Source organism: Pseudophryne corroboree, chromosome 3 (assembly GCF_028390025.1).
Source record: "Pseudophryne corroboree isolate aPseCor3 chromosome 3, aPseCor3.hap2, whole genome shotgun sequence".
NCBI classification, from domain to species: domain Eukaryota; kingdom Metazoa; phylum Chordata; class Amphibia; order Anura; family Myobatrachidae; genus Pseudophryne; species Pseudophryne corroboree.
The window spans coordinates 295,645,131-295,671,088 of record NC_086446.1 but is presented as its reverse complement, the minus strand read 5'-3'; the positions used below and the strand labels follow the sequence as shown (position 1 = coordinate 295,671,088).

The 25,958-nt window shown below is 46.0% G+C and overlaps 1 protein-coding gene across 2 annotated transcripts in view; it reads left to right on the top strand.

Moving 5' to 3' along the window:
• CDH4 (cadherin 4) overlaps window positions 1-25,958 on the top strand; it is a 1,018,047-nt gene that overhangs the window by 222,503 nt on the left and 769,586 nt on the right. The window lies entirely within an intron of this gene.

Genomic DNA, 25,958 nt, shown 5'->3' with positions numbered 1-25,958 from the left:
GTGTGTAGTGTACTATGTATGTGTATAGTGTGCTATGTATATTTGCGTGTGTGCAATGTATATGGTGTGCTATTTATGTGTGTGGTGTGCTGTGTGTGCAATGTGTATGTGTGTGGTGTACTATGTATGTGTATAGTGTGCTATGTATATGTGTGTGGGCAGTGTGTATGGTGTACTATGGGGATCAGTACGAAATCCTGTCGGAATACTGGCACCGGGATCCCGACCGGCACAATCCCAACAGGGGGCGAGCGTAACGCAGCCCCTTGCGGGCTTGCTGCGGGCACGGTGCCTCGTTACACTCGGCACACTCATTTATTCTCCCTCTATGGGTGTCGTGGACACCCACAGAGGGAGAATATGTTGGGATTGTGCCAGTCGGGATTCCTGTGTCGGTATTTCGACCGCTGGGATTCCGTCCGGTGGGATCTTGACTGCATCCCGTACTATGTACTGTGTGTGTATAGTGTACTATGTATATGTGTGTGTGTGAGCAGTGTGTATGGTGTATGGTGTACTATGTATGTGTGAGGTGGTCTTCTGGTTGCCGAATGTCGGGATCCCGGCGCACAGTATACCGGCGCCGGAATCCCGACACCCGGCATACCGACAAATATTCTCCCTCGTGGGGGTCCACGACCCCCCTGGAGGGAGAATAAATAGCGTAGCGCGCCACCGTGACCGCAGTGTGGCGAGCGCAGCGAGCCTGCAAGGGGCTCATTTGCACTCGCCACACTCTCGGTATGCCGGCGGTCGGGCTCCCGGCGCCGGTATGCTGGTCGCTGGGAGCCCGGCCGCCGGCATACCATACTACACCCGTGTGAGTGTGGGGACAGCTAGAAAGTCTGTAAATATGCTGTGCTATGTATGCGTGTGCAATGTATGTATGTGTCTGGCTGTCTGCAATGTGCATATGTGTGCAATATGGAAACCCCCCCCAGTAAATCCTGCGTTTGCCCCTGCACAGTACTGTATTTGATAACTATTTAGCCCTGCAATCTTCTGTGTATGTGTGTGTGTGTGTGTGTGTGTGTGTGTGTGTGTGTGTGTGTGTGTGTGTGTGTGTGTGTGTGTGTGTGTGTGTGGGGAGGGGGGGGTCTCCATCTTTACTTTTAATTTTCTTCCCTGTTTTCCTCATGCAATGATACAGTGCGTGTAATTTTTCTTTACCAAATTAGCTGATATTTGAATTGGCTTTAGACCCTATTTTACTTTGCTGACTGCTTCTTCCTTTATCCTTTTCACTATCTACTTCTTTTTTCCTTATTCTCGATTTCCCTTTTTTAATTTCTTCCTTCTCTTTATTTTCTTTTAATTTTTTATTGTGTTTAAATTTCATTATAAGATATTTAGATCTGACTACTTTGCTAAATGAAAAGAATTACAAAAGTAGACTGGATGATGGCTGTACCTATTCATTTATTTTGTCTGTGAACTCTGTACTTTTTTATTTTTCTCTTACGTCCTAGAGGATGCTGGGTTCCACATTAGTACCATGGGGTATAGACGGGTCCATTACGAGCCTTGGGCACTTTAAGAAATCAGTAGTGTGCACTGGCTCCTCCCTCTATGCCCCTCCTTCCAGACTCAGTTTAGAAAATGTGCCCAGAGGAGTCGGTCACAGCTAGGGGAGCTCCTGAAGAGTTTTCTGCATTTATTTTCTGTTTTATTATTTTCAGGCAGGTCTGGTTGGTAACAGACTGCCTGCTTCGTGGGACTTGAAGGGGGGGGGGGCAACCTCCCTAGGGTTAATGGTCCCATTCCCCGCTGACAGGACACTGAGCACCTGAGGGTCCTATTCACAAACCCCACCACGGCGAGCGTACAGACCCGCAGCACGCCGCCACCACTAACAGAGCCAGAAGAGTGAAGAGGGGTAAGTAGGTGGCCGGCATCCCGGTTAGCGGGTCGCCAGGAGTGATGGCGGCATGAGGGTAGGAGCGCAGCGCTGCATGCACGCTGCGCTCCAGGCTTCAGGTACACTGTAGTGTCTGCTATGAGGGGCGGCTGGAGCCACATCTATTACCTGCAAAACTGGCACTATTGCAGGGGTTCTGATCCCCTACAGACTTGCTTCCACGCCTCAGCCAGTATAAAGACCGGGAAGACCGCGCGCCATTATGGGGACGGGGCCTTCACTATAAGCGGATACAGCAGCTCACCAGCGCCATTTTCTCTTACGTCCTAGAGGATGCTGGGGTCCACAATAGTACCATTACTACCATGGGGTATAGACGGGTCCACCAGGAGCCATTGGCACTTTAAGAGTTTGAGAGTGTAGGCTGGCTCCTCCCTCTATGCCCCTCCTACCAGACTCAGTTTAGAAAATGTGCCTGGAGGAGCCGGTCACAGCTAGGGGAGCTCTACAGAGCTTTTCTGCAAAAGTTTATTTTTAGAGTTTATTATCTTACAGGGAGGTTGCTGGCAACAGCCTCCCTGCAGCGAGGGACTAATGGGGGAAGCAGTGTCCGCCCTGTGGGGTCTGGAGCCACTGTCTCCACTGCTTGGAAACACTGAGCTCCAGAGGGGTCGGATCGTTCCCCGCCACAGGGGACCGCTCGCCCCAGCAGCATACCGCCAACCCCTTACAGAGCTGAAGATGTGGTGAGTGAGATACCGACTCCCCTAGCAAGCGGGGGGCCGGTGTGAAGATGGCAGGAGTGGGGAGGGAGCAAAGTATTAACTGCGCTCCTGAGAAGGCTCAGCGGCACATGGTGCGGCGCTGTGAGAGGCGCCCTGGGCCAGCGCATACCCCATACACTGGTCCAGAAGTCTGTCGGGGTCCGCCGATCTCAGCCAGCACATTTTCCTCAGGCCAGTATAATCTATGAAGAGCGGGAAGATAGCGCCATTAAGGGGGTGGAGCTTTTCCTCAGAGTGGACCCAGCAGCGTTCCTGCGCCATTTTCCTGCCTGCACAGCCCTGAGAGGAAGAACAGGTCCCTCCACAGCAACTCCATCTATCTGTACATGGTACCAGGGGGTTGTAGAAGGGAGGGGAAGCTGTAATAAGACTGTGTGTCCAATTAAGGTGCACAGTCAGCGCTTACAAGGGGTCTCCCTTTGTTAAAAGCGCTGTGTGTGGGTTTTCTCCAATCTCTGTGTCTCTCTTGCCATTCTTGGGGGGGAAACGCTGTCTGCCCTCACCTGTGTATGTGTGGAGTGTTTGGTGATCTCCTTTAGCTATGTCCAGGGACACTGTGTCATATGCTGCAGAGGATTTATCTTCCCAGGATGATCCCATTCATTGTAATCAGGATAGCGCTGGTTTAGCACAGATTTCTGACAGGGTTGCAAGTAATGAATCTGCAACCCAGGTATTACATAGCTCTATGGCAGTATGGCCGGTTTATGGTACCTCTGGACGCCCCGCTATATACCCCCAAAACGTGCACTTGTGCAGGTCACACAAGACGACACGGATACCGATTCTGACACCACAGACGGTGATGGGGATGTATTGCGGGGGTCCGCATCTCTTGCAAAAGGGGTGCAATTGTTGATAGAGGCTATCAGAGATGTGTTGAATGTTAATGATACCACACCTGAGCAGGTTGAGGAGGCTTTTTTCACTGAAAATAAAAAAGCCTTGCTAACCTTCTCTGCGTCAAAGGAATTAAATGCTATATTTGAAAAGGAATGAGTAAACCCTGAGAAAAAATTCCAGGTCCCTAAAAGGGTTCTGGTTGCGTTTCTTTTCCCTGAGGAGGATAGGAAAAAATGGGAAAACCCGCTGATTGTTGACGCATCTGTTTCCAGACTCTCAAAGAAGGTGGTTTTGCCTGTTCCAGGATCTACCGCCTTAAAGGAGCCGGCTGATAGAAAAATTGATAACACGCTTAAATCAATGTACACTGCTCCAGGGGCCATAATACGTCCCACTATTGCTACTGCATGGATTGCAAAGGCTATAGTAAAGTGGTCGGCTACCTTACTTGAGGATTTGGATACGATGGATAGGGATGACGTTGCTTTATATTTACGCAACATACATGATTCAGCAGGTTTTATGGTAGAATCCATGAAAGACCTGGGTTCCATGGCTGCGGGAATATCTTCCATGTCTGTTTCAGCTCGTCGGGGACTGTGGCTGCGCCAGTGGTCGGCCGATGCGGAATCCAGGAAAAGTATGGAGGCCCTACCCTATACAGGTCAGGCTCTCTTTGGGGAGCTCTAGATGCGTGGATATCCACGGCTACAGCGGGTAAGTCTCTGTTTTTTCCCTCAGCAGCACCTGCTCCGAAGAAGTCCTTCTCTTCATCTGCAACGCAGTCCTCTAGAAAGGCCAGAATGTCCAATACCTACTTTAGGGGAGGTCGAGTTAAGTCCAAGAAACCTGCAGCTGCAGGTTCCGAGGAGCAAACGCCTGCTTCAGGTACGCCAAAGTCCTCCACATGACGGTGGACCGCGTGGCCTGGAGATGGGGCCAGTGGGAGCCAGACTCAGACACTTCAGTCACGTCTGGGTATCGTCCGGCCTGGATCCCTGGGTGATAGATATTGTATCCCAGGGATACAGGCTGGAATTTCAAAGTCTCCCTCCTCATCGCTTTTTCAAATCAGGCTTACCAACTCTATTGGCAGACAGCACTGTACTACAAGACACTGTCCAAAAACTGGTGGAGGCACAGGTCATGCAGAACAAAGGTTACTATTCGAACCTTTTCGTGGTACCGAAACCGGATGGTTCGGTCAGGCCCATTCTGAACCTAAAATCATTGAACCCCTTTCTAAAGGAGTTCAAGTTCAATATGGAGTCTCTCAGGGCGGTGATATCAGGTCTGACAGAGGGGGAATTCCTGGTATCACTGGATATCAAGGATGCGTACCTCCACATTCCGATCTGGCTGCCGCATCAGGCTTATCTCCGTTTCGCATTGCTGGACTGTCATTTCCAGTTCCAGGCCCTGCCATTCGGCCTCTCCACAGCACCAAGGGTGTTTACCAAGGTGATGGCAGAAATGATGATTCTCCTCCGCAAACAGGGTGTGAACATCATTCCTTATCTGGACGATCTGCTGATAAAGGCATTGTCCAAGGAGAAGCTGCTGCAGTCCATTGTTCTCACAACACGCCTCCTCAAGAGTCATGGTTGGATTCTGAACCTTCCAAAGTCACATTTGGAACCAACCCAGAGGTTATCATTTCTGGGAATGATCCTGGACACGGAAGTGCAAAAGGTGTTTCTTCCGCAGGAAAAGGCGTTGGTGATACAAACTATGGTCCGGGATGTCCTGAAGCCAGCCCGGGTGTCGGTTCATCAATGCATTTGCCTATTGGGAAAGATGGTGGCCTCTTACGAGGCTCTCCAGTACGGGAGGTTCCACGCTCAGACCTTCCAACTGGATCTCCTGGACAAGTGGTCGGGATCTCATCTCCACATGCACCAGAGAATTCGTCTGTCGCCAAAGGCAAGGATTTCACTCCTCTGGTGGCTCCAACTGCCTCACCTTCTGGAGGGCCGCAGGTTCGGGATTCAGGACTGGGTCTTTCTAACCAAGGATGCGAGCCTTCGTGGCTGGGGAGCAGTCACTCAAGGAATAACCTTCCAAGGACGGTGGTCAAGCCTGGATGCCGGCCTGCCCATCAACATCCTGGAACTAAGAGCCATTTACAACGGTCTTCTTCAAGCAGCCCCTCTTCTAAGAAATCGGGCCATTCAAGTGCAGTCGGACAACGTAACAACACTGGCTTACATAAACTGACAAGGCGGAATGAAGAGCAGAGCGGCAATGTCGGAGGTGACAAGAATACTCCACTGGACAGAAAAGCACGTGGTGGCGCTGTCAGCCATCTTCATTCCGAGAGTAGACAAATGGGAAGCAGATTTCCTCAGCAGACACGATCTCCATCCAGGGGAGTGGGGTCTCCATCCGGAGGTGTTCAAGGAAATAACAGACCTTTGGGGATTACCCCAAATAGACATGATGGTCTCTCGTCTCAACAAGAAGCTTCAGCGTTATTGTTCCAGGTCTAGGGGCCCACAAGCAGTGGCAGGGGACGCCCTGGTGTCTCCGTGGGTGCTCCAGTCAGTGTACGTGTTTCCACCACTCCCACTCATCCCAAGAATCCTAAAGCTCATAAGGAGAACAAGGGTTCAAGCGATCCTCATTGCCCCAGACTGGCCAAGAAGGGCTTGATACGCGGACCTTCTGAATCTACTGCAAGAAGAGCCGAGGCCTCTTCCTCTTCGGGAGGACCTGCTGCAGCAGGGGCCGTTCGCCTATCAAGACTTACCGCGGCTACGTTTGACGGCATGGAAGTTGAGCACCTGATACTTGCTCGGAAGGGCATTCCGAAGAAGGTCATTCCTACCCTCATACAGGCTAGGAAAGGGGTAACGTCTAAACATTACCATCGTATTTGGAAGAAATATGTCTCTTGGTGTGAATCCAAGAAGTTTCCTACGGTGGAGTTTCAACTCGGACGTTTCCTCCTCTTCCTGCAAGGATCTGTGAAGGTCCAGATTTCAAAATTGGATTCTGCTGACCACGCAAGCCTCAGAGGTTGGGGAGCAGTCACCCAAGGAGAACACTTCCAAGGAAAATGGGCAAGTTAGGAAACCATTCTTCCGATCAACATTCTGGAACTAAGGGCGCTTCTGCAGGCAACACATCTTCTTCAAGATCGAGCCATCCAAGTTCAGTCAGAAAATGTGGCGGCGGTGACTTACATAAACCGACAAGGCGGAATGAAGAGCAGAGCAGCAATGTCTGAGGTGACAAGGATTCTCCTCTGGGCAGGGAGACACGCTGTGGCGCTGTCCGCGATCTTCATTCCGGGAGTGGGCAACTGGGAAGCGGACTTCCTCAACAGACACGACCTCCACCCTGTGGGGCCTTCACCCGGAGGTGTTCGGGTGCTTTACTCATCGGTGTGGGGACTCCACAGATCGACATGATGGCCTCTCGTCTCAACAAGAAGCTCCAGCGGTATTGCTCCAGGTCAAGAGACCCAGAGTCGGTGGTGGTGGACGCTCTGGTGACTCCGTGGGTCTATCAGATGATGTATGTTTTTCCACCACTTCCACTGATCCCAAGAATTCTCAAAAGAATAAAAAGGGAAAGGGTTCAAGCAATTCTCATTGCTCCAGTTTGGCCAAGAAGGGCTTAGTATGCAGATCTACTGGAAATGCTTCTGGAGGACCTGTGGCATATACCTCTTTGGGAGGATCTTCTACAACAGGGACCGTTCATCTATCAAGACTTACTGCAGCTACGTTTGACAGCATGGAGGTTGAGCGTCAGATTGTAGCCCGGAAAGGTATTCTGGGCAGGGTAATTCCTACCTTGATCCAAGTCAGGAAAGGGGTAACGTCAAAACATTACTACCGAATTTGGAGAAAATACGTCTCTTGGTGTGACAACAGGAAATTTCCTGCGGTGGAGTTACAACTGGGTCGTTTTCTGCTTTTTCTGCAGTCTGGTGCAGATGTGGGCCTACGGTTAGGATCCATAAAAGTCCAGATTTCGGCCTTGTCCATTTTCTTCCAGAAACAGTTGGCTTCGCTTCCTGAGGTTCAGACCTTCTTGAAAGTTGTTCTGCACATCCAGCCGCCCTTTGTGCCTCACACGGCACCTTGTGTTTTTAACGTGGTGTTGACATTTCTGCAGTCAGATTGGTTTGAGCCTTTACAGGAGGTGGATATAAAGTTTCTTACATGGAGACCGTCACACTATTGGCCTTGGCTTCGGCACAGCGTATTTTGGAATTGGGAGCCTTGTCTCACAAGAGCCCCTATTTGATTTTTCATGAAGATAGTGCTGAACTCAGTACTCGTCAGCAATTTCTTCCAAAGATGGTGTCTGCGTTTCATATCAACCAGCCAATTGTGGTTCCGGTGCTTGCTGACACCTCTTCTATTTCAAAGTCCCTGGATCTTGTGAGGGCTTTGAGAATCTATGTCAAACGGATGGCTCGTCACAGAAAATCGGACTCGCTGTTCGTGCTTTATGATCCCAAGAAAATTGGGTGTCCTGCTTCTAAGCAGTCTATTGCTCGCTAAATCACGCTGACTGTCCAGCATGCTTACTCTATGGCAGGCATGCCGGTTCTTAAATCTGTTCATGCCCACTCTACTCAATCGGCGGGTTCTTCCTGGGCGGCTGCCTGTGGTGTCTCGGCTTTACAACTCTGCCGAGCAGCTACTTGGTCTGGTTCGAACACTTTTGCTAAGTTCTACAAGTTCAGTACCTTGGCCTCTGAGGACCTTCAGTTTGGTCAGTCAGTTCTGCAAGAACCTCAGCACTCTCCCACCCAGTTTGGGAGCTTTGGTACATCTCCATGGTACTAATGTGGACCCCAGTATCCTCTAGGACGTAAGAGAAAATAGGATTTTAATTACCTGCCGGTAAATCCTTTCCTCGTAGTCCGTAGAGGATACTGGGTGCCCGCCCAGTGCTTTGTGTTTCCTGCAGAGTTACTTGGTTAAGTTTTGTTGTGGGATCACCGTTGCTGTTCCTGTTCATGTTGTGTTAGCATTGTTTTCTTCTTGTTTGTGTGTGCTGATTCAAATCTCACCACTATCCTTTCTGAATCTTTCTCTCAAGATATGGCCGTCTCCTCGGGCACAGTTTCTAGACTGAGTCTGGTTGGAGGGGCATAGAGGGAGGAGCCAGTGCACACTAATGATTTCTTAAAGTGCCCAAGGATCCTAGTGGACCCGTCTATACCCCATGGTACTAATGTGAACCCCAGTATCCTCTACGGACTACGAGAAAGGGATTTTCCGGTATGTAATTGAAATCCTATTTTTTACTTGTGCTTTTGGATGTTCTGCTGTGTTTACCACATACTCTACTACAGACACTATCTTACTACAATGCTTAGAATAGCCCCTGTTTCCTTTATTTCTATTTTGATTTCTGGCAATTATTGTGTATGTGACCATTGTTTGCATTGCCATCATTTATTCATTCAATAAAACAATTAAAAATAAAAAAAGATTTACCTCCCTCCCACCCTGGGTTAGTTGTCGGCTTTATGTTGTTGGGTGCTGGAAAAAATGACAGCAGTGGCTGTCATCCATTAGTTCTTAAGACTCTCTCCACCAATATATGGGTTAGGCTGAGTGTACCCTACTGGGGTCAGTAGCACTATGTCAGCAGGTAGACATTCATGTTTCATTGGGAGGTGAGTTTGCATACCTTGAGTTGTTGGTGATGGGCTGACAGTTTGCCCCCATCTAGGCCTCATTAGTTTGAGTTTGCAGACGGTATTACTGAGTTCTAGCCATTCTTTATGTTCCACCATACCTTTCTAATTATATCAATAAAATTATCCTTTACTCCTCCATTCATGTCTCCTGTGTCATTATTTTAGATAAGTGGGAGTTTTGCTAATGGCTCCACTGTCTGCATTTCTACCATGTCCAGTAGAACATGGGTTTTGTACAGTGTGATGAGGTTAAGAAACAGAGATCTCCACACACAAATTTCTAACTGTTAGCTGGAGGACAAACTGCTTTGTTGGGGAAGAATGTAGGTGGCACTTCCCCACTGTTTCTTATACGCAGCCATGTGGGTCAGTGGGATTCATTGAAGTTCAGTAGTTGAGAGGTGATGCAGTTGCTGAGTAGCAGATGTTCATTAGTGGATAACATGGACCACTAGTAACATGTACTACAGACAGCGGAGACATTCTTTTGTTTTCTCTATGCTCATGACCTATTATAGTATGGAATAATGAAATATGGTACCTATTATTTAAGTTATCTTGCCAGTGTTAGTGAGTTATATGTTGTTGTTATAATAATAGTCTGGTTTATGGTTTAGGGACACTTATCTAGGTGTCAAAAATAATACTGGGTGATCCCCACATACTGGAGGGCTGACCATCGATTATTAACAACCAATGGTAGATGGTTTTGCCATCAATGGCAGAGATCCAGTGGTTCTCCACCATCAATGACACAGATCCCCCCAATGTTTTATTTCTACTTGGTGCTGGGAACGAAAACCTAGCTCTGCCCCAAGAAGCCTTGCCCCCACCCCGCCAGTCAGTAACAGCAGCGATGACCATCATTGTGAGAAAATGGTCCACCATTACACAGTTTACTAACATCGCTAGTTCCTTTCATTTTAACCATCAATGGCAACCATAGATGGAGAGCACACCAATGGGCATCCCTGACATACTGTATAGTATATACAGGTTGAGTATCCCATATCCAAATATTCCGAAATACGGAATATTCCGAAATACGGACTTTTTTGAGTGAGACTGAGATAGTGAAACCTTTGTTTTTTGATGGCTCAGTGTACACAAACTTTGTTTAATACTCAAAGTTATTAAAAATATTGTATTAAATGACCTTCAGGCTGTGTGCATAAGGTGTATATGAAACAAAAATGAATTGTGTGACTGTACATACACTTTGTTTAATGCAAAAAGTTATTAAAAATATTGGCTAAAATTACCTTCAGGCTGGGTGTATAAGGTGTATATGTAACATAAATGCATTCTGTGCTTAGATTTAGGTCCCATCACCATAATATCTCATTATGGTATGCAATTATTCCAAAATACGGAAAAATCCGATATCCAAAATTCCTCTGGTCCCAAGCATTTTGGATAAGGGATACTCAACCTGTAGTATATGGCTTTATCATGTTCCATGCACCACATTGCCCGTGTAAATACGTTTGCCTTATGATAGCGATATGCTTATCATATTAAGGCTATTTTCTGGCAGGAGTCTCACACACTCCTGCAGGGAATGACTAGTGAAAGAAGCGCCGGGGTGGGTGTAGATATGTGTGTCAGTGTGCAGTCCACTGAACTCCCACTTCTATATCCTGGAGCTGAGGTTTTTAAAGTGGGTATGTATTTATAATTACATTGCTTCTTTGGCTTCCTTGCTCATTTTTCAGACATTAAATGGTACAGTTGTCGTAAATTGGTAGAGATACAACACAAAGCCAGGGCCTTCATAACATCAGTGAAGGCCCCCGGGCAAAGCAATGCTCTGGCTTGGGTGCCTAACTGGTAGTTGTTCCATCCGGGAACAAAGGGGGGGTGCCATCAATGGCAATTGATTTTTCTGTCTAGGTGTGTGTGTGTGTGGGGTGGTGCTTGCTATTGGCGGCCATGTCTGGGCTCAGGGAGGTGTGCAATTAGCAGCAGTTGTTCTTTTGGGGGGGTTGGGTGCACTCGGCGGTGGCGGCTGGCATTCCTTCAGGGGGGGGGGGGGGGCGGGGGGTAGGGATGCTATTGGCAACAGCTGTTCTTTCTGGTGGGTGCTATCAGTGACGTTTCTATCTTGGAGGTGCTATCGGCAGCTGCTCTGAGAAGGGGTCAACTACGCGCATTTAGTACTCTTAGCCAAGAGGAAGAGATTACACTGTCTGCTGCAACCCCCCCCCCCCCCCCCCCCCCCCCCCCAATCCACAGGCTCCTGCATGGCTACTGCTCTCCCCACTGTCTGTGTGCATGCCTGCCCCCATCAGTGTGCATGTATGCTGCTCTTCCACCACCCCCTCCCAGATTGTTGCATGGCTGCTGCTCCCCACCCATGCCCCCCTCCCCACCTATTGTCGAATGTAGGTGCAGACTCAGTGCAGGCAAGTGCCAACTTAACTGCGGGCTGCGAGTGCGTCTATGAGGAGTTAGGACTGACAGAGCCTAGAGTGAATCATCTGCCCGGCCAGAAGCTGTCACATCCCCATGGCAAGTTACTGCCTTGTTAGAGGTGGAGCTGCCCATGTGGACTGGAGGCTGTGGCTGCAATACGTGCGGATCAGTTTGTAGCTGCAGCTGGAGTGCAAGATACGGGGGCCTGGGGAGGTGTGTGGAGCAGCTATAAAAGCCGTGAAAACAAACTATGGGACCCGTCTGTGAAGAGGACGGCGGACAGCCCGGGCCCTTAGGATCATGTGGCCCATCAAGCTCATACATAAAAACAGCCCTGCACAAAGCCATTCTCTGGGCATAATTGTATCCTGTACAGAGTATGGCAGATCCGTATTGTGGTCCTGGGAAATTAGAATAAACAATGCCTAATTGCACGATGATATAATTGTATGACTGAAAGGGAGTAAGCAAAGTACATGATAAAAGTTGTAGAAATGCAGGTGTAAGCCAGTAAAATAAATCTCTTTTCAGATATCCCTTTAAGAAGCCAGAGAACTTTCAAGCAATATTTTGGGACGAATACAATCATTTAACTGAAAGTTATTACTTCACTAAAATTAATGGGGAAAAAACATTGTAAGCAAAAGTAAAACAAAGTGTGTGTAACGATGGACACATAAATCTTTATGGTGCTGATGATGGGTTCTCCAATCCCCTGTCTGAATGATCCCTGATTGCTTTGAATTTGAGAGAGACACACTTGTGGCTTTTATTGCCTTAAAGCCATATTGCAATATTGAAAATGTGTCATCATGACAAGAGCCCCTCATCTTTTCCCCACAGTGCTCATACCTCCTAATTGCCCAGTGTTCAGTGTGTGTGGATCAGCTCTGAATGAAACCCTGACAATAGTTGCTTAGGGTTATAATCAGGGTTTTGTGCTGTGGGCTTATAACTCAATTTTCCGCTGTGCAATCCAGCCATGATTGGCTCTGGTTCCTGTGTTTTTGCTGTGCCTTGCCGTGATATCGGCAATAAAATATATTAGTGCAAGACAGTAAAGGCTTTGGAGTAAAAAAAAGAGCTGCTAATCTCGTTTATTACATCAACTTGATACGTGCCCTGCGGGGTTTTTTGCTCTGGTTTTCAAATTACAACCGATCAATGGAGGAGGGGGAGGGGCATGTACGATGGCAAATGCACCCCTTTTTTCATCCCACTAATATACAGATACAGACACAGGCACTTAACCCTCTCTCTGATCTAACAGCATCTGGAGCATAGTTGAAAGGAGCATTTCTAGAATCTACAGTATAGTCAATATTTTGATGCAATATCCGGATAAGAAAATATCTACTTTATGTTGGATACTCAATATTTTTTTATTTTTTTTACTCTGTGTCATTAAATCTTAATTTATACAAAATAGTTGTACAAAGAATAATAGGGTACAGCACAGATGTCAATGTATAAAGTATAAGAACAGACACTGTGGATTTAATACAGCATTTATTAATAGTAAAGGAGGTACTGTAAAGTCTGTACTGTACACACAAAATAAGGACAGGTACTGAGAATCAATTGCATTCATCATAATTTGTATATTAAAAGAGATGGTACTGTGAATTGCCCTTGCACATACAATAGTAAATACTAATCAATACTAAGCAGTCAGTGTGCAGAGAATTAGGAATGGCACTTTGCAATCATACATAATGTTGCTGATACAGAGATGAATGCAATTAATGCATGGAGTTACACTGCACATGCTCCGTTGCAAAGAGTGCGCAAGTTTGCCCGTATGTAATCTCTACTCGTAACTGAAGTGGCTTAACTGGGTTTTAATGGGCTAATAACATTGTAGTGGTAGAGTCGTGTGTAGGTGTAAAGCTTGGTATACACTAGACGATACGCTCCATGAGTGATATCGTCAGTGTTTCCCTTTAAACTCCCGGCTGAATGTGGTGGTGCGTACACACTGCACAATATCGCTAACGATATCATTCAGTGATGTCATCTTACCACCGTGCTGTACATGCCTCGTCAATGACATATTCCAAATTGACCTGTGTGTTTAGACAACAGAGGACCTCGTTAATGACCCACGGGAGTGCACATCGTTAACGAGATTGTGTGTACACACTGGTCAATATTGCGAACTATATTGCTCAAAAGGGTGAAAATGAGCGATATTGGGGTAAATTTACTAAGATGGGAGTTCTATTTAAGATGTGATGTTGCCCATAGCAGCCAATCCGATTCCAGGTATTATCTTCTAGAAGGTGCTAGATAAATGAGAAGTAAAATATGATTGGTTGCTATGGGCAACATCTCATCTTAAGTAGAACTCCCATCTTAGTAAATTTACCCCATTGTTTAAAATATCTCGTAGTGTGTACCCATCTTTATTTACACATTGTTCAGGTGGCTCTTTCGCATAAGAGGTAGGGCTTATGTAAGTGCACACTGACCGAATTGTGTTTGACTTTGCATTAGCCCCTACCAGAGCAGATCTCAAGAATTCTACCCAACATACTAGCAAGATGCCTGGTAATAGGCCTAATTCAGATGTGGTTTGAGTTGCTATCACTGTTACTTCCTTTAAGAGTTTATTCTTAGATCACAATAAATCACAAGTGTACGGCAATTTTTTGTGGCCAGGTTGCACTGACGTATGTATTAGCGTTAACCTCAAGAGAACATAAAATTGTCATTTTCAAACATAACTCACTGCAACTCGCCATCAGCTTCCCAATACAAGTCATTGGAAGTAATAAGCTGTGAGTTTAAAAACCCCTGCGGGGTCGACACCTGAGTGGATGGTGCTGTGGAAGGAATTACGCGACAGTGTCGACTCCTTGCATAAAAGGTTTGACGACATACCTAATGTGGGACAGTCGGCTTCTCAGCCTGTTCCTGCCCAGGTGTCTCAAAAGCCATCAGGGGCTCTAAAACGCCCGCTACCTCAGATGGCAGACACAGATGTCGACACGGATACTGACTCCAGTGTCGACGATGATGAGACTAATGTAACTTCCAGTAGGGCCACACGTTACATGATTGAGGCAATGAAAAATGTGTTGCACATTTCTGATGTTACCCCCGGTACCACAAAAAAGGGTATAATGTTTGGAGAGAAAAAACTACCAGTAGCTTTTCCTCCATCTGAGGAGTTAAATGAAGTGTGTGAAGAAGCGTGGGCTTCCCCTGATAAAAAGCTGGTAATTTCTAAGAGGTTACTAATGGCGTACCCTTTCCCGCCAGAGGATAGGTCACGCTGGGAAACATCCCCTAGGGTGGATAAAGCGCTCACACGCTTGTCAAAGAAGGTGGCACTACCGTCTCCGGATACGGCCGCCCTGAAGGAATCTGCTGATAGAAAGCAGGAGGCTATCCTGAAATCTATATATACACACACACAGGTGTTATACTGAGACCGGCTATTGCGTCAGCCTGGATGTGCAGTGCTGCTGCTGCATGGTCAGATTCCCTGTCAGAAAATATAGATACCCTAGACAGGGACACTATATTGCTAACCGTAGAGCATATAAAAGACGCACTTTTATACATGAGGGATGCACAGAGGGATATTTGCCGGCTGGCATCCAAAATTCGTGCAATGTCCATTTCTGCCAGGAGAGGGTTATGGACCCGGCAGTGGACAGGAGATGCAGATTCCAAAAGACACATGGAAGTTCTGCCTTATAAGGGTGAGGAGTTGTTCGGGGATGGTCTCTCGGACCTCGTTTCCACAGCAACAGCTGGGAAGTCTACATTTTTACCCCATGTTCCCTCACAACCTAAGAAAGCACCGTATTATCAGGTACAGTCCTTTCGGCCCAATAGGGGCAAGCGGGTTAAAGGCGCGTCCTTTCTGCCCAGAGGCAGAGGTAGGGGAAAAAAGCTGCAGCATACAGCCAGTTCCCAGGAGCAAAAGTCCTCCCCCGCTTCCTCTAAGTCCACAGCATGACGCTGGGGCTCCACAGGCGGAGCCAGGTACGGTGGGGGCCCGTCTCAAATATTTCAGCAATCAGTGGGCTCGCTCACGGGTGGATCCCTGGATTTTTCAGATAGTATCTCAGGGGTACAAGCTGGAATTCGAGACGTCTCCTCCCCGCCGTTTCCTCAAATCTGCCTTGCCAACCACTCCCTCAGGCAGGGAGGCAGTGTTACAGGCAATTCACAAGCTGTATTCACAACAGGTGATAGTAAAGGAAGGGGTTACTATTCCACAATGTTTGTGGTACCGAAACCGGACGGTTCGGTGAGACACATTTTAAATTTGGAATCCTTGAACACGTATATAAAAAAATTCAAGTTCAAGATGGAATCGCTCAGGGCGGTTATTGCAAGCCTGGACGAGGGGGATTACATGGTATCACTGGACATCAAGGATGCTTACCTGCATGTCCCCATTTACCATCCTCACCAGGAGTACCTCAGATTTGTGGTACAGGATTGTCATTACCAATTCCAGACGTTGCCGTTCGGTCTATCCACGGCTCCGAGGGTCTTTACCAAGGTAATGGCCGAAATGATGATACTCCTTCGAAAGAAGGGAGTTTTAATTATCCCGTACTTGGACGATCTCCTGATAAAGGCGAGGTCCAGAGAGCAGTTGTTGGTAGGGGTAGCACTATCTCGGGAAGTGCTACAACAGCACGGCTGGATTCTAAACATTCCAAAGTCACAGCTGGTCCCTACGACACGTCTACTGTTCCTGGGGATGGTTCTGGACACAGAACAGAAAAAAGTGTTTCTCCCGGAGGAGAAGGCCAAGGAGCTGTCATCTCTAGTCAGAGGCCTCCTAAAACCAAAACAGGTGTCGGTGCATCACTGCACGCGGATCCTGGGAAAAATGGTAGCTTCCTACGAAGCGATTCCATTCGGCAGGTTTCATGCAAGAACCTTTCAGTGGGACCTGTTGGACAAGTGGTCCGGATCGCATCTTCAGATGCATCGACTGATAACCCTGTCTCCAAGGACAAGGGTGTCTCTGCTGTGGTGGCTGCAGAGTGCTCATCTTCAAGAGGGCCGCTGATTCGGCATACAGGACTGGGTCCTGGTGACCACGGATGCCAGCCTTCGAGGCTGGGGGGCAGTCACACAGGGAAGAAACTTCTAAGGACTATGGTCAAGTCAGGAGACTTCCCTGCACATAAATATTCTGGAACTAAGGGCCATTTACAATGCCCTAAGTCAGGCAAAACCCCTGCTTCAAAACCAGCCGGTACTGATCCAGTCAGACAACATCACGGCGGTCGCCCATGTAAACCGACAGGGCGGCACGAGAAGCAGGACGGCAATGGCCGAAGCCACAAGGATTCTCCGATGGGCGGAAAATCACGTGTTAGCACTGTCAGCAGTGTTCATTCCGGGAGTGGACAACTGGGAAGCAGACTTCCTCAGCAGGCACGACCTCCATCCGGGAGAGTGGGGACTTCATCCAGAAGTCTTCCAAATGATTGTAAACCGTTGGGAAAGGCCACAGGTGGACATGATGGCGTCCCGCCTAAACAAAAAGCTAGAAAAGTATTGCGCCAGGTCTAGAGACCCGCAGGCGATAGCTGTGGACGCTCTAGTGACACCGTGGGTGTACCGGTCGGTTTATGTGTTCCCTCCTCTTCCTCTCATACCAAAGGTACTGAGGATAATACGGAGAAGAGGAGTAAGAACTATACTCATTGTTCCGGATTGGCCAAGAAGAGCTTGGTACCCGGAACTTCAAGAAATGATCTCAGAGGACCCATGGCCTCTACCGCTCAGACAAGACCTGCTGCTGCAGGGGCCCTGTCTATTCCAAGACTTACCGCGGCTGCGTTTGACGGCATGGCGGTTGAACACCGGATCCTGAAGGAAAAGGGCATTCCGGAGGAAGTCATTCCTACGCTGATTAAAGCTAGGAAAGAAGTAACCGCAAACCATTATCACCGCATATGGCGAAAATATGTTGCGTGGTGTGAGGCCAGGAAGGCCCCAACGGAGGAATTTCAGCTGGGCCGTTTCCTGCACTTCCTACAGTCAGGGGTGACTATGGGCCTTAAATTGGGTTCCATTAAGGTCCAGATTTCGGCTCTATCGATTTTCTTCCAGAGAGAACTGGCTTCACTACCTGAAGTTCAGACTTTTGTTAAGGGAGTGCTGCATATTCAGCCCCCTTTTGTGCCTCCAGTGGCACCTTGGGATCTCAACGTGGTGTTGGATTTCCTAAAGTCACATTGGTTTGAGCCACTGAGAACCGTGGATTTGAAATATCTCACATGGAAAGTGGTCATGTTGTTGGCCTTGGCTTCGGCCAGGCGTGTATCAGAATTGGCAGCTTTATCGTGTAAAAGCCCTTATCTGATTTTCCATATGGATAGGCCAGAATTGAGGACTCGTCCCCAGTTTCTCCCTAAAGTGGTATCAGCGTTTCATCTGAACCAACCTATTGTGGTGCCTGCGGCTACAAAAGACTTGGAGGCTTCCAAGTTGTTGGACGTTGTCAGGGCCCTGAAAATATATGTTTCCAGGACAGCTGGAGTCAGAAAGACTGACTCGCTATTTATCCTGTATGCGCCCAACAAGTTGGGTGCACCTGCTTCAAAGCAGACTATTGCTCGCTGGATCTGTAGTACGATTCAGCTTGCACATTCTGCGGCTGGACTGCCGCATCCTAAATCAGTGAAAGCCCATTCCACGAGGAAGGTGGGCTCTTCTTGGGCGGCTGCCCGAGGGGTCTCGGCTCTTCAACTTTGCCGAGCAGCTACTTGGTCGGGGTCAAACACGTTTGCTAAATTCTACAAGTTTGACACCCTGGCTGAGGAGGACCTAGAGTTTGCCCATTTGGTGCTGCAGAGTCATCCGCACTCTCCCGCCCGTTTGGGAGCTTTGGTATAATCCCCGTGGTCCTTACGGAGTCCCAGCATCCACTTAGGACGTCAGAGAAAATAAGAATTTACTCACCGGTAATTCTATTTCTCGTAGTCCGTAGTGGATGCTGGGCGCCCAGCCCAAGTGCGGATTGTCTGCAATACTTGTACATAGTTATTGCTTAACTAAAGGGTTATTGTTGAGCCATCTGTTGAGAGGCTCAGTTGTTATCATACTGTTAACTGGGTATTGTATCACGAGTTATACGGTGTGATTGGTGTGGCTGGTATGAGTCTTACCTGGGATTCAAAATCCTCCCTTCTTGTGTCAGCTCTTCCGGGGGGTGGTAGTCATGTGACCGCCGGTCGGCTGACCGACAGTCACATGACCTCCTCCGTGAGCCCGACGGCTCACTATCCCGATGGTCGGCATGCCGACCAACAGGGACTATTTCCACTCGTGGGTGTCCACGACACCCATAGAGTGGGAATAGAACCCGTGGCGACCGCAGGTCGCCACCGAGCCCGCAGCGTGGCGAGCGCAGCGAGCCCGCAAGGGGCTTGCTGCACTCGCCCCTCCCCGCCGGGATCCCGGCGTCGGTATGCTGCCGGGATCCCGGCGTCGGTAAGGTGACCGGCGGTCAGGAGACCGCCGGTCACCCGTACTACACCCCTACCGGGCACAGTATCCTAACTGAAGTCTGGAGGAGGGTCATAGTGGGAGGAGCCAGTGCACACCAGTTAGACCTAAAGCTTTCTTTATAGTTGTGCCCAGTCTCCTGCGGAGCCGCTATTCCCCATGGACCTTACGGAGTCCCAGCATCCACTACGGACTACGAGAAATAGAATTACCGGTGAGTAAATTCTTATTTTTTGTTTGTTTGGTATTGTCTTTGTGGTATAGTACAGTAACATGGGGTAATGGAATATAAAGTGATGATATGTGTATGGGCCAATATTTCTTTGTATATATTGTAGCAGGGTCAGGGGAACAGGAACCATTTCCTGAGATAGATGGCAGTGTGCAGCAGCTGAGAGATCGCTCAAGTTAGTTGGTTTGGTGCAACTGGCCTCAACCACTTTTATTGTGCAAAAAACAGAAATAATCATGAAAATAAATGCCTTGCCAACTGCCACTAACTAAATACAGGATAATCCTAACTCACTTAGAAAAAATACAAGAAGTTTACCACAGATCACTGGTTTTGACAGCAGATTTCTCTCTAACAGAGACTCAATAGTCTTTCCTCTTTACCCAGGCAGTGTGAGAGAGCAATGATCAGGCTGACAGCCGTTTTCACTCACCCATACAGCTGAAAGCCCTAATTAGCCTTTTGTGGGGCTAAAATACCAAAGACCCAAACTGGGCCTAGATAGATGGGGAACCTGCCCTCTCTTCTCACATCCAACCCCAGAACCCTTTTCTGTTTCTTACCAAAAGCTCTCAACAGAACCAAAACAATATTCCAGGGGTTTTAAAACACATAGGTGAGAAACCTGGAACAAATTTACCTGCCTTTCACCACTATTCCAGTGATCTTGTCACAATATGTATCCTTATTTGTTTTTATATATTTATTATGTGTTGTTGCAATACTTTTTAATATAAATATTGCTATTTAACACCACTTTCAGTGAGTTTGGACTGAACGCCAAAATCGCTCTTAATTACATTTCTCCCACAATGCATTGCTCAGTATAACATGTGATGGTCATTGTGCTTCACAGACTGTCTCTTATGGAAGAGGTGCAGTGGTTTGCTCTAGACTTGTAGCTGATCTCTGGAAATTTAATTTGCACATGTTGCAGAACTAAAAATAATGTGATTTTTATTGATGTTACTTGTCAGCAATCTGTTATTTGGCATTTAAAAATAATGAGACCTGACACAATAGTTGGCCCGCTGGGAGACATGTTACCTGACCTTCCCTCATTGGCAAAGCTCAGTATAACACCAGGTTATAAAAGCGCTAATTCTGCTCATTGTCATCTTATAAATCCTTTCTACATAATAAGAATAGTTTCACCCCATTTCACCAATTTCTATGTAAAATATGTGTATTACTGTAGGTTCTGTATGGGGTATAAGCTGTGTAGATCTGTGTTTCATTGGCAGATGCACATTTGCATGTGCTGGCACTGTTAATTGCACTTTGCACCTTTTAAAACAGCATCTGTTATTACTACTGTTAAATGGCAATAGGTCTTATAAACTTTATAACACTGTTATTTCTGCTACTATGTTGCTGTTCACTTGTTAGTATTATTATATCTAATACACACAAGTGTGTGTATATATTAGTAAAATGAAATGTCACTGTCTTTTAAAGCCTTTTTTTTTTAAAGCATCAAGTTTATTACCATCTCATGCATGCCTTTGCCTAATGGTACTCTTACAAATAATTATCTCATTTTAAAAATCAGCCTGCAGGGCGCAAAGTATGACTGACCGTCATTCACCGGCTCACAGCTCTCAGCAGGGCAGAGGGGTGGATAAGGAGGGGGAGGATTTAACAGTACACAGTGCAGACAGAGCTCAGAGAGGCATTGCAAAGCCTCTCTGCTTTTTGGGTCATGTGCCATGTGGCTATGCTTACCGTTGTAGTCCATGACACTGTGTAGAATTATAAATAATTTCTAGTAGTATTTTTTATTATAATAAAAATTAAACCAAGAGAAATGATAAATTTCAAGATTCTACTTCTAGTCTGCCACAGTAATTTATGTTACATAAACCACATCTCATTTATTTTAATAGGTTAGGTATTTTAATGATATTTCGTTTTGGCAGTAAGTACCTTTCAGTACTACTTTTAGCTTGTCCCTTGTGAAAAATATCTATCTAGCTTATCTATAGCCATCTGTTTTTATGATTATATGCAATTAAATACCTTTTTGCTTGATTTTTCACTGAGTGAAGAGGGTTCTGTTGTAGCAACACAAACATTCTTATCCATAATCAGACTGTTCTCTACAGTGCTGTCCTAAACTGGACGTGAAGAGTTAAAAGAAAACCAGACTCATTTCTTTATTAATTATTACCTTGTTAGCCTTGGCAGACCCACTTTGTTTAATTTTTCTAGTCAAATCTCTTGATAGCTGCAATATTAGATATAAAACAGGGCCAGGAACTTTAGCGGAAGAAATTAAATTTGTATAAATATGTAACGAGTTTAGCACTGTGCAGGTGAATGTTACCCCCACAGCGGACGTTATCTGGAAATAGCTCAAGCTCCTGCATTACTGAATGTCTACATACCTGCTTGCTTTACTGTGTCTCTCAGTCTGCCTTGCTGATTTTCTTTCTCTGTATGTTGTCACATTACATGACTGACTCTGTGAACCTCATTTACGGGTCTGTATACAAAAGTGAGAAAATCACCTCTTTTTTAACCACTTGCCTTGCATGGTCACATCAGATACGACCACACCAGCAAGTGCTTTATCTGACCTGGTCGCACAGGATGCAGGGAAGGGAAACTTCCCGCAGCTGCAGCTCTTAGAGGGAACAGAAAGGTCCCTCTGCCACCCCGCACCCTCCCCCAGTGTATGCTGTGCTAATTAATCCCCCCCAATGTGCTGCACCTGGTGGCTTTCCCGGCTTTTAAAATGAAAGCTGCAATGGTCGCAAAGTTCGCTGGTGATAACTGATGTTCCGATGTTTGGGAAAAATTCTAATATAAAAAAAAATCTTTTTTTTCACTAAAATCATTTTGGATAAGGTAAAATACATGTTCTTCACCTAATTCACTCATAAAAAAACCCTGACAATTTCTTAATGGTTTTTGAATTTTTTTTTTGCCAGTTAAGTGGTTAAGAAGGATCATAGAAGTAATGTAATCATTCTTGCTATCTCAGCTTACAAGGGATACGTAAACAATATATTTTCTTCCTGTAACCATCTCCCAGGGCTGCTGCTGCTGCCACTCATAAAAAGAGAAAAATGCTTTATTATTTAAAAAAAGGCAGTTTTATTATGATGATGATGATGATGATTAATAATAATAATAAACTAATTAATTCATTTATTTACTTATTTATTTTGTCCAGTTAGGTCTTCCAGTTCCACTTCGCTTGTGTAAATTGGCAAAGCAGAACTGGCTGGCAAAGTGGGAAGGCACCACCTACGCCTGCCAGCCATTATCATCAGGGAGTGGAGTATTACAGGGGCACTATATGTTCTGATTATATACAAGTTACTGTAGTTCTGATTGAAGATACTGGTGACTGTTGTTAAGGTCCCTGGTGCCACCAACAGTGATACAGGGAGGTGCCCAATGCTGACCGATGCTTAGTAAAACGGTCCATTAATGAACCCTCAGTGACTAGAATTAGTCATAGACATGATTTCATATTTAACCTACCATTTTTTGAGCAAAGTTTCCACTGACGTGAGAGTACAGTTGTTTTAATCAGAAATTCTGACATAAAAAAATGTCATTTTACATCATAATAACCTATATTTTCATGCAGTGTCTATGTGTGAGGCTGAGAGGTGAAAGCTCATCTAATATCTGCTGTACAGAGGGCCTGATTCAGAGTTTGCAGTTGAGCGATTATCGGCAGTCTGAGATGCACCTAGGTCGCACTGCACATGTGCCGCCATGGTCTTACTGTGGCGGTCTCAGAGAGGATCTATTTGCAAAGTGGTTGACAGTCAGGGACCATTTGGCAGAGGTAACGGGGAGTGATAGCAAAACTGCAAGCATGTCACAGCGGTTTTAAGGGCGCTTTTAAGGCTGTGATCGCAGTCCCGAATGCAGATGCAATGGCTCTGGTGTCTTACTTCCTGTGGCCATGCTGCTCTAAAATAGGGTTACTCATAACTGAGCTGTGACGGATGCTGCATCTTTGTACTCAGCCACTGGGATTTGCATTTGTGGGTGTCTTACTACAAATTCAGGCTGCTACGACATTTGCATATTTTCGCACAGCCTCTACGTACACATCTGCAGCTACAAATGCATTTGCGTACATCTCTGAATTAGGCCCAGAATGCAATAATGAGGAACATATAGTTGAACGATAGTGACCATCAGATGTCTTTTCATCCTTTAAAACTTGCTGATAGGAGGGCTTATAATGCACTGTAACACTGGCATATTCTTTTGGTATCCTCAAAGCTAATTCCTTTTTATACCCCATTCAGTGATATTTGATTAATTTAAAAACCAGTTGGAAGGTACTTTAAATGTTGTTTGTTTGTTTTTTTTCCCTTTTCTTCCTGTGCACTTGGAGTGAGCACAAATTACCACTTTACCCATGTCACCTGCAGTTAATACGCGGCTGGCTCCCTCTGTTTTCCCAATTACAAATGGTGAAATCCGTAGGGTGATGTTTGATTAATTGACGGTTACCTGTAGCTTGAATAACACGGTGTGTTTAAATGTAAATACCTAGTGTTTGGAAGCACTTAGAGCAGAAAACCTCTTTTTATTCAGAGTCATCTCACAGTTGTACAATGGTCTGGTAATAAACACAATGTTACACTGGGAGATTTTATTCTTGTGACCTTCTCTCCTGTCCGGAGAATCATTTAACAAAAATAATTTGTTTCTCTCTATATATATATGAGCAGATAAGAATAATGAGAAAATTGCATGGACCCATCAAACACGTAAATAAAAAGGGGGTTAATAGGATATACAACAAACAGGCAATTCAGCCTCTACGCTCATCTTTTATTCTTATTAAATGGGTTCTGTAGTTACATGAAAAATAGGCAGTGGAGAATTTGTGTACAGTATATTCAACTGTTAAATGAGAAAAAACATTTATAGAGCAATGTATTAAAGTCTTTTTGCTGTCGGCCATTAAAACAGACATTTTTCCACAAAGTTTAAGTGTGGAGCTATTTTACTGTTTTCAATGTTTTTATTGTTACGAACTCAGAGGCAAGCCCTCTCCTCTCCAAATGATGTTGGTGTCCTGAACAAATTTTGGTCAAAGACTTGATTGAAAGTTTTACCAAGTGCCATAGTTTGAACACACTTTTGAACAGAGACTTCACCCATATACTCTGAAGGATTTGGGTATGGTATGCCGGCGGCCGGGTTTCCCGGCGGTCAGCATACCGACGCCGGGATCACAGCCGCCAGAATGCAGACAGGGGGTGACTGCAATGAAGACCCTTGCAGGTTCGGGGCGCTCGCCATGCTGCGGGCTCGGTGGCTCGCTGCGTTCTCCATAGGGTCTATTCCCACTCTATGGGTGTCGTGGACACCCACAAGTGGGAATAGCCCCTGTTAGCCGGGATTCATTGTCAGTGGTCAGGACTCCGGTGTTGGCATCCTGACTGCCGGCATCCCAACTCCTGGTAATGTAACCGCATCCCCTCAGAAGTACTATTCACTTCTGCACATTGGCTATACCACCTGCACCTGCAGTTAATGACCTCTCCACAGTTTTGTGCTTTATTACGGGAAAGAGGAGAGGTGGTACCATGGCTCATGGCTACACCCTGACTACAGGTAATTAGGTGATATCTGAAGAGGAGTGAGGTTTCTGTTCATTTTGAAAGTGACATATCTGAAGATGGAAGTGGGTGCTAGTAAGAAGAAGCTTAGGCAGGCAATAAGGTTGTGTGCTAGAACCATATATTATGATCTCAATTTGTTCTATAAAGTTGGAGGCAAATTATGCATATGTGATGCAGAGTATGGAGCTGACAGTGCTGAAAATTATATAGCATAGATGATTTTGTCATATTGATTTTGATTTATTGATTTTGTCCCCTCCAAACTTTCTTCTTACTTGCATGCTTTTCTCTCCACATCTAACTCTTCAGTTCCTTAGATTCTTCTTACTGTATCTTCCCTGGCCAGACAGCTCCTCTATTTCCTTTGGGAATGAGAAGTTATGGTGTTATGACGTCAGCCTCATCTGCCTTAAGTCTGCTTATGAATGTAAAAAAAAAATAAACAGTAGGAAAAGAAACACCTAATAGCGCCATAAAAAAAGAAGAAGAAGAAACAGAAAACCTGTAAACTAACAATCTTAATTTTGCTTGTTATTATAAGTTGAATTGCCAACTACTGGGGATATTCAATTAGATCCAATAAATATTTTAGAGAAAAAAAAAAGGGTTTTGTCAGAATTTTTGCCCGATGGTTAGCTTTGGATATTTCATTACTGTATCCCTCATTTTATCTCCTGACAGTTTTTCCATTTTTGGACGAAAACAGATAGGATCCGGGATAAATTTGTGGACCATTGTGTTTTCGCGGTCGCGATGGCAAAAACAGGGGCTGTTTAGGACTGCTTATAGGTTTTTTTTCCATCTGCCTCAAGCAGGTGAAAAATAAACCCTGATGATGGCCTGCATTGGGGACAATTGAATATCCCTGGGGGGGGGGGGGGGGGGAGATATGTGTCACTTGAATATCCCCCAATGTGTTGAATGTGGCCATCAGTAATGGCATCCAGGAATTTCTTACGAGCCACCAAGTGAATAGCCTTGGACTATTTTTTTGTTGAGCAGAAGTGAATGTGTCTGTGAAAGAGTATGTAGCAACAAGATCAGTGTCAGAGAAGGGAGA